The sequence below is a fragment of the Cupressus sempervirens genome, chromosome 8 (genome assembly GCF_028749045.1).
Source record: "Cupressus sempervirens isolate cs-2001-9-10 chromosome 8, ASM2874904v1, whole genome shotgun sequence".
NCBI lineage: Eukaryota > Viridiplantae > Streptophyta > Pinopsida > Cupressales > Cupressaceae > Cupressus > Cupressus sempervirens.
Genome location: NC_143125.1, coordinates 234,973,294 through 234,983,858, shown reverse-complemented (window position 1 = coordinate 234,983,858; position 10,565 = coordinate 234,973,294). Strand labels below are relative to the sequence as shown.

The window sequence follows — 10,565 nt, the reverse complement described above, 5'->3', positions numbered from 1 at the left end:
TGTGACCAAGTTTGGTGCCCCTTCAACCATCATTTCAGATAATGCAAAATCTTTTTTTGGAGCTCAGAATTTTGCATGGGCAGTGGATCATAATATCTATTTGAGCACATCCTCAAATTACTATCCTCAAGGTAATGGCCTGGCTGAGTTGTCCAACAAGAATCTTATCAGGATCATGAAAAGGACAATAGAAGATAACCAGAGGTGTTGGCATAAAAAATTGAGGATAGCAATGTGGGCTGATAGAATAACACCTAAAAGGTCAATAGGGAATTCACCATTTGTGTTAGTCTATGGAAAAGAAGCAAAGCTTCCAATTTCATTGGAGTTCCCATCCCTAGAGCTAGCTCATTAGCTGGAGTTGATTGAAGATGATGCCATGAAAGTGAGAATGGCAGAGCTGATGGAGCTAGAAGAGAAGAGAAGTAAAGCCATGCAGACCCTAGAGACACACCAGCTACAGATAAAAAAGAGTTTTGACAGGAAGGCTAGAGTCAGAATTTTCAGGGAGGGTGATCTAGTTCTGAAATGGGATGCAGATAGGGAAAAACTAGGAAGACACTCGAAGTTTGATGCATTGTGGAGTGGTCCCTATCTAATTGTCAGTTGCAAGCAGGCCAATGATTTTTAGTTAAGCAGGCCTAATAGTGAATTTTTGCCCATCTCAGTCAATGAGATCTATCTCAAACCATGTTTCTGAGGGTTTGAGATTCCATGTATATAGTTAGCTTAGTCTTGTTTCCAGTTTGTTCCCTGCTTTTCCAAGAAGTGCACGAGCAAAGGATTGTCTCCATGTGATAGCCAGTTTTCTCAAAGTTTTGAAGGTTGTAGAAAGAAGTTTTGGTCTCTGGTTCTAGTTGCAGAGACAGGAGTTCAGGGTTTTCCTCTCAAAGGCAAGGTTAGGGTTTCATAGTGCTCAGAATCTACATATTTTTTATGACTCTGTAGTCCAATGGATGCTTCAGGCCACTGGTCTTATGCATAGCGAGCTACATCCCCTGTGAGTCACCAGAAATATTGCATATTGTGCCCCCTGCCAAATATTTGAATTTTAAATACTGCCCGCCCAACAATCACTTCCCAGTTTAATATTATTTTAAACATCCCCAGGAATATCAAAAAAATTAAATGATTAGACCTTATGATGTATTTTTGCGGGCCCATGAGTTCCTCATCATTGGATCAATTCAAATCAACGGTTGGCACTATGTCGCTATGGAAAGTTGCACGTTATTTTGCATTAGCGACATAGCACCTTTTCACCGCATTTCAGGTGGGTCCTCCCTTTCCTTATTGTTTCTCTAGCATCGAGTTTTGTTCCACCCATAGTGGGCGCTATGGCACTATCAAAAAATCTTTGTTCCTCACCCTTAGTGACATAGCGCCCAAACAGAAAGTGTTACTGCGGTGACGTCAGAAGGCAGGTGGGTCCCAAGTATGCCATGTTGGATATCAGTGAGGATTTGTCAGACACATTGGCAGTTGATCAATCTTTTCATTGGCTAAGGTATGACTGTGCGGAATATGGGTCCTGCTTCACTTGGTGGGCCGCAAACGAGGGTTGTCAGACAGGTTGGCACATGTCCAGTTTCTATTGGTTGGTACACTGATAAGTTAGATCTATCTTGCTTGTTGTCAGATCAGTTCAAATCTACGGTAGGCACTATCTCGCTATTGAAAGTTGCTCGGAGGATATCCATAGCAACATAGCACCCTTTCACCACGTGGATTAGTGGGGTCAGGTCTCGCCAGGATAAGGATGCTAGGTTGTGCCAGGTGGTTGCCAAGTGGATTCATGAATTAGAAACTTTATGGAGGCAAGCGTAGATCTTCCATGATCATTGATCTCATGGAGATCAATGGTGGGCGCTATTCACTATGGAAAGATGTGAGAATTTTAACCATAGTGATATAGCACCTTAGTGACACGTAGCAGGGTGGGGCCGAGTGTTATGAAATTGCAGGGATGGTACCAGTTTGGGTTGAGTTAGGCACTAGGGGTGCTAAGGTGTTTTGTGGGCCCAAAATTTTGAGAAGATAGCGCAATATTATGGCTAGTCTTCATGATCGTCATATCTAAGGAAATCAATGATGGGCACTATCTCGCCATGGGAAAGTGCTCAGAGGATACGCATAGCGACATAGCACCTCACTGACACGTGTCTCAGTGGGTCCAGTTAAGGCAGTAATAGTTTGACACACTAGCAGATAATGTGACTATCGCGATCAGGGTTGCAAGATGGCGCAGTTAGTAATGAAAGAGATGGTCAACTACGTAGGACTCCCGCGAGGTGGCAAGATAAAATGAGACTATTGGTCCACATGGTGCATTTTTATTGTGAGATTCGGCTGACTTGCTGACCTTGATGATTCATGTACTGAAAAATGATAAGAAATTGAGGTTTTACACAAATTTGATCTTCATGATCGATTCCAACGACCAAAAGTGAATGCGAGACAAGGAAGAACACTCCACCTTTGATCCAATCCATCTACTTGGTTAGAGCACAGTTATGGCACCGCCTCTGTTTCCTCAAGGCCCTGTTTTAGTTAAAAATTGAATTTTAATAATAAACTCTAAATAATGTTATTAATTAAATTAATAAATATATCATTAAAAGCACTTCAAAAATTAATTAAAGAGAGAAAGCTAATTATTTAAATTAAGATATTTTGTAATTAAATTTCTAAAAGAGTTGTGCATGAAAAGGTAAAAGGTAATAAAGTAATAAACAATAATTGATCAGTGAGTTCTCTCTCATGATTGCACAATCAAAGCCCCAATTTAGTGGAGAACTTTTTATCAAAGATCGAGAGCTCATTTTCCAATTACATAGGTTTTGGGGAGCAAAACTTGGAATTAGATGAAAAGAATTGTTGAGAGATTCAGAGGGTTTGGATTTGCATACATCCACAAATTGTTTCACAATTTAGCTGTGGTTTTGAGATTTTGGGGAGCAAAATTTGAAATTGGATCAAAAGAATTGTTGAGAGTTTCAGAGGGTTTGGATTTGCATGCATTCACTAATTGTCTTAGATTTTAGCTATGGTTTTGGGGTAGAGTTTGAAAACCCATTATAGAATTTTACTGAAAGATTTGTCTACTTTGTGTCTTCCTAGGTGTTTGCATATTGCTTATTTATTTACTATAATGATTGTTGAATAAAGAATTATGTTGTAGATTTTGAAAAAGAAAAATTATTAATCAAGAAAACTTAACTAAGAAAAATTATAGAAAAACTATAGAAAATTATTATGATTGTATTCTTTTAAACCTCTTTCTAATATAGAGAAAATTTGATTACAGAAAATTGGAAGAAAATAACAAATTAAAAATTTAGGTTTCAACTTTATTTTGTCATTAGAACTATGTGATTATCATGAATTTTCTAAATATAGATAAATATTCTTCTTACATCTAAAATAATTTAATTGCAATATTTATTTGGAAAGCAAAAGATTGATTGAGAGAAAAGCACATTGTAACTAAATGTATACATGCATGTAAAAACAAATATACTAAAAAAAGAAACTTAGTATGGTTACATGCATGTGAGAACAAATATGCTAAAAATAGAAAGCTAAGTATAGTATGGTTACATGCATGTGAAGACAAATATGCTAAAAATAGAAAGCTAAGTATAGTATGGTTACATGCATGTGAAAAAAAAATGTTAAAAATAGAAAACTAAGTATGGTATGATTGCATGATTTTAGAGATCAAAGACATGTGAAAATACTAATTTCATGTGTATTTTTATTTTATATAATTTAATTTTCAAATTTATTTATTTAAAAAATTAATAATAATAATTTATTAATTTCTAAAATTAAATAAATATTATTCATTTAGTTATAAAGTGAATGTTAGTACTAGTGATTATTTAAGTCTAATTAAACTCTTAGTTGCATATAAATGATTTTATATTTACTAATGCAAGAGGGAGGTTAATAAATAAATATCTAAAATTTTGTTATATTTTAAGAGAAGTTGTGGTAGAGTTCACTTTGTAATCATTTAGTTAATAGCTATTTGACTTTATGAGAGAAATTATAAATAATTAAATTAAATTTACAATTTTATCTCTAGTTGCATTATGAATTAAAGGAAAAGTAAATATTAATATTGGACTTAAATAGAAGTCAAATTAATATTTTAAAAATGAAATTGATATTAGTATATATTCTAATAATAGACATTTATGTTATTAATTAAATCATTTATGATTTAAGACTATTTAAATTAATAACATGATAATATTGCATGATATTTTATATGCACAAAAAGATTGGATATTTAAATACTTATTGTTTTAAATAAGTATATTAGCATAACAATTTATATTAACATGTATATTCTTACTTTATTTCTAAACACATCCTTATGGCCCAAACTAAATAAGAGAAATTGATGGAATCAAATCATGTGGTTGAATACTATGTATTTTCTAATATTCTATTTATAGTCTTGTGATGTTTATTTTCTTGATAGTTCTTCTTTGTGGGTTGTTTAGTTGGCCAAGTTAGAATGTGTACTAGAGGCATTTTTGAGATTTCTTTTATGATTATTTGACTGGATATCATGATGAACTTTATGATTTGAATTGAGATTTATGTTTTATGAGCTTTATACTATTGAGCATTTATGAGAACTTGGGTATCGAGAACCAATGTTATTTTTTGAGTTGCCTGTTAAGGAACAAAATTCAATAAATATTACTCTTGTGGTTTGTGATTTTTGGGAAGGTAGTCTAGGTGCATGTCATTGGGAGTGGCTTGCAATTGGGGCCATCACCCAAAGTGGCTGCCAAGATAAATCATTGTAAGTTGTGTAACAAGTGATAACATAGTCTTGCCTAGCCCTTTTTCTTGAGATACATTAAAAAGATAAGTTAGAGATTTTTCCTCATCCATGCCTTGAGTGCTTGTATAGACTAGGGATGAGATGGAGATGATTTCTTGAGAGGTATGACTAGTTTCCTCATCTTTATGAGAGGGTATCCTAGTTCTATATAGAGTCACTAGGGGGTCGGGGTCTTGAAAGACTACTAGGGTAACCTTAGAGTTGGCTCGTGTGAAGACACTCCATAGTATATAGTCTGAGTCTCCTTCATGATTTTTTTCTTTTATATTTGCCTCTAGTGCTGTACTTGTTGGATATTACTTTTGATGGTGCATTTATTGTGATTTGTTACTCATTGATTAGATTTCATTTATTGTTGATAGTTAACTTTTATTAATGAATGATTAGTTATTCATTGGTGGTGTTTTTATAATTGGAGTTAGTGATTGGTAGTTTACTTTTATTGATGACAGTTGTTATCTATTGGTCATTGTGTTTGTGACACTTGACATTGATTTTGAGGTGGTTGTATACTTTTGGTCTTGGTATTTGTATGTTGAATTGATATGAGATGTTAGTATTGGAATGAGTGTCCTTTCGATTTTGATTATCTCTTCTTCTTGAGTAGTTTGTGTTACCCTTGAGGTAGTTTTGGCTATTAGGATTCCTTGCCTAGGATTATTATATGATTTGATTATATGTGTGTGCATCATAAATTATCTCTCCTATACAATGGAAGTAAGAGCCTGATTAGGTGACCATGTGGTTGGGAGGTAGTGTATTCTTACCATTTGGATCCCCCTTAGATTGACAGATGTTGGATGCTCCTTGATAGAGTGGTACCATTATCATTCTTCCTCTTATAGTGAAGACTTATATTCATTTAATGTATCTATGTATCTTGTGTTTTGAGATCCTATGGGATATTGTATTGAATACTAATGTACTTGTATCTATTTTCACATACCCTGTGACATGTGCAGTGGATGTTATTCATTAGAAGCTCTTTCATATTATTAGTTGTACTTATGCATTTGATTATATGACTATGTATTTGTTTATTCATTTTATGATTATGGACATTGTAATTGAGACTTAAACTTATTAATAAAACTTTATTAAATGTGACTCAACGTTAAGGAACCCTTATTGAACCTGTATATGTAATTGATTATGTGTTCTTGATGTGTATGTATATATTGCTTCTGCATTATTATTAATTTGATGTTGTTTAAAAGAAAATTAAAAATAGTTTAGTAAACTTTGTAATATATTAGGTTTGTTTCTTTTGGGTTCCTGAGCAAGGAATTAAAAAATATCTTTCTGGCATTTTGTAAAATAGTTCCCACACATTGTCTATGCTTCCACATTTTGCACAGTGCTTGTGATTTCAAAGCTCTTAAGGAATTCTATAAAATATACTCTTAATTAGGCTTTGATGGATGTTTGTACCCTATTCTGAAGCTCTAATTTGGGCACATGTAGTGAGAATGCAAGTGACGCTTGAGGAGTCTTCGTTACACTAGTAATGATTTCTATAGGTGCACATGCAATGGGAGTGTCATTGGTGAAATTAATGCAGAGTATGAATATCATCTGCATATATCTAACACACATGACTACTAGAGCCATTTCAATTAAAATATCTAGAGTAAATTTCCTTCTCACTAACTTTACTAAACATCATAACATATTGAAAGTGTCTTTGTTTTTTGCACATGCATAAATGATATTGAAAAGAGTTAAAGAATTTAAAATTCAGCATAGCACCTAGTTGCATTTTCTTTAAAGATTCTAAAGTGGTAGTGTATTCTTCAAAAATTACATTGGAACTTTTTTCAACATATTTTTTTATTTTATTGGGTTTAGATAGTCCAAGTAATTCTTGTGTCTAGGATTTATGGCTTACTCTCGTACATAAATATTTCTACAATTGCATAAGGTTTTCTTTGTTAGCTCAAAGAAAATCCATTTCATGGTTGTGTCTATTGTAATTTATAATTATGAAATTTCTACATTCTTCCATAAAACTGCAATAATTGTGGTTCAACTTATGGCTTGCATTATTATTTCTATAATATTATTTTTTAGTAGATTCCAAGGAATAGTCTAAATATTGATTTATTTATGCGGTCTCTATAGATTTTACTTTTGTATTAATAATAGGATTGTAAAGAACATCACATAAAAAGAACAAAACTCTTAAATTGTACTGAACTAGGTCTAAAAAAATAACATAGATACAAATTTGCGGATGGTGCAGAATCACATGACTGTTGTTTGTCATTGTAGTAAAATTAAAATTTTCCTTTTTTCTATAGTTGAAGTTTGTACTAAACAAGTAGGAATACATTCACTACTTGCATTTCATATTCTGATCATCTTCCTAAGTTGAAATTATCATATAACTCTAAGTCATTTTGGAAAAAGTTAGGTATACTCATTTGACCTTCACCACCTTAGAAATACAAAATTATGAATTTATTTAATCTTTTTTAACTACTTTTTATCATTTCATTTATTACAATCTCTCATTTAATTCCATTTCATACTTATTAATGCTCTTGTGGTTGAGTAATAGACTTTCCTTCATTTTAAATATATTATGCAATTTTGCTAATAATGGTTCATGAAGAGATTTGTTATATCAACACACATTTATAACATGTGAGAGCTCACCAAAATCTCATCCATACCGTACAACTAAGCTCCAAGTCATGGTCAAATGTCCAAAATTAGATTTATGCTAGATAGGAAGAGGTAGTTTTATGATAGTTATTATAGGAAAATGACAACGAATTAGAAAAATATGTGACATGGGTTGTGTGCAGAAGGAGCCAACTTAGCTGACACGCGGCCAATTTTCCAGATTTCAATATGGTTAGAGATAAATTCATCATTCTTTAAGTATTTTTTTAGCAAAAAAAATTTGCAACCATTTCTCAACTTCTCCCACAACAAAACCAAATTCAACATATTTCCAACTAAGTGATGTTGGAGAAAGTATGAGAAAGTATTTGGTTGACTACCAATGAGGAAGGAATTCCAACACAAGGAAGAAATTATGAAGGAAATTTCTAATGTATTGTAGATGTACTTGAAAATAAAAAATCAACAAGAATATTTTCCATTCTTGTATTCACATAAAATTGTACAGATACATATATAGTTGTGTGTCATATGCATAAAGCTACATGAAAGGAAATAGCTACAGGAAAGGAAAGAATCAATTTAGGAAAGAAGCAATCCAATATTAGAAACAATCCAATATTGCAACACTCCCCCTCAAGTTGGTGCATAGATATCCCATATGCCCAACTTGCCCAAAAACCTTGAGAACACTCAACTTGAAACTGCTTTGGTAAGAATATCGGCTAACTGATCTTCTGATCAAATCTTAGTTAGCTCCACAATCTTCTCATCCAACTTCTCCTCAATAAAGAATCTATCTACCTCTGCATGCTTTTTATGATCATGTTGAACCAGATTATGAGCAATATCACATGATGCTTTATTGTCACAATATAGTTGAATTGGTTGCCTAGGTGGATAGCTCAAGTCTCTGAGGAGAATTTTTAGCCACAATGTTGCACATACTCCAAGTGGTATACCTCTAAATTTTTCCTCCGTACTTAATTGTGCAACAACATTCTATTTTTTGCTTCTCCATGTAATGAGATTACCTCCTACAAATGTGAAATAACCTAAAGTAGAACACCTAAAATCTACTGCTCCAGCCCAGTTAGCATCAATATATGCATCCACACCTTACTTTAGTGAATAAAATTCCTTTTCTAGGAGAAGGTCCTTCAGATACCTCAAAATGTGCATAATTGCATTCATATGTTGCTCTCCAAGATTATGCATAAACTAGCTAACAATACTTAATGCATAGGCAAGGTCTAGCCTTGTGTGTGCTAAGTACATCAATCTTCCTACGAGTCTCTAGTATCTTCCTTTATCAACTAGTACCTGATTAGACTCAATACATAACTTCAATCCTTCTTCCACTGGTGTATTAGTGGGTTGACATGCTGACATATCGATTTTGCGTAACAAGTCTAAGGCATAATTTCTTTGAGACAAAATGATCCCTTTATCAGATCGAGACACTTCAATCCCAAGGAAATATTTCAAGGGACCAAGGTCTTTCATTTCAAATTCTCTAAACAAGTAATCCTATAGAGCCCTCCTTTCTTCAGGATCATTTCCTATAACTATCATGTCATCCACATACATAATAAGTGATATGATCTTACCTTGTTGATTCTTTATGAATAAAGTATGGTTTGAATTTCTCTGACGATAACCAAAGGATTTCATTGACTTTGTGAATCTTCTGAACCATGCACTCAAAGATTGTTTCAACCCATATAATGACTTCTTTAATTTGTGCACCTTCAGACTATGTATTTTTGGTATCATGCAACTGGGTGGGGATCCATGTAGACTTCTTCAGACAACTCTCCATGTAGAAAGGCGTTCTTCACATCAAAATGTTGTAATGGCCAACCCAATTTCCTAGCTAGAGACAACAAGACTTGTATTGTATTGATTTTAGCTATAGGTGAAAATGTCTCTATATAATTGATCCCATAGGTTTATGTGTACTCTTTTTCCACCAATCTTTCCTTAAAGCATTCAATTATACCATTTGCTTTGTACTTAACAGTATAAACCCACTAACATCCAACTAATTTCTTTCTTGGTGGATGATCAACAAGTTCCCAAGTATTATTTTCCTATAATGGTTTCATCTCCTCATTCACAGCAGCTTTCCACCTTGGATTAGCTGAGGCTTCCTACACATTATTAGGAATAGATATAATAGATAATTGATTTACAAATGATTGATTTGATTCTGACAAGCAATGGTTAGACACATAATAACTCATAGGATATTTAACTTTACTAGAAATTTTTGGTTCATATGTGGATTTAGGGATACCTTTGGTGAGATGCTAAGGTAGCTATTTTCTAGATGGTTTAGAAACATCCTTGGTAAGCAATTTGTGTGGTGTGAAGGACTCAAACGGAGGTGGACCCACAACTTTAGTTTTTGGGTGTTCATCACTACTTTGATCCAAAGTTTCACCTACTTCTTGATTAATAGTTTCAGAGAGTTCCCCTTCTTCAGAAATGTCCAAGCTACCCACATCTTCAAGGATGTGAACATCCACATCTTCAAAGGTGTTATCCACATCTTCGAAGATGTCCAAGCTACCTACATCTTTAGAGATGTGAGCATCCACATCTTCAGAGATGTGATCATCATAGTCTTGAGTCTAAATTTCCTTCTGGTACTCCCCTTGAAGTTCAAGCTTAGAGGAAAAATACATTGAGTCTTCATGAAAAACTATATCCAATGTAATAAATATTTTTTGGGTTGGAGGATGATAGCATCAGTACCCCTTTTGATAAGCAACATATCCTAGAAACACACATCGCATTGCTCGAGGATATAACTTGTTGCATTAATGCTTATGGAGGTGTACAAAAGCTGCACGACCAAAGACATGAGGAGGTAAATTTGGGATAGCTAGAGCAACAACCACCTCAGCAAGAGCCTGGGATGGTGTCTAGAAATCAATAGTGTTGGAGGGTACCCAGTTGATAAAATATGCTATAGAGGTAAATGCTTTGCCCCAATAGGATAATGGCATATAGGCTTCTATCAGAGAAGCACGGATAACCTCTAACAAGTGACATGTTTTTCTCTTGA

The 10,565-nt window shown here is 33.7% G+C and overlaps 1 pseudogene; it reads left to right on the top strand.

Moving 5' to 3' along the window:
• The first annotated feature begins 1,509 nt into the window (after positions 1-1,509).
• Positions 1,510-10,565, top strand: part of LOC149542361 (transcription elongation factor SPT6 homolog) — a 34,398-nt pseudogene continuing 25,342 nt past the window's right edge.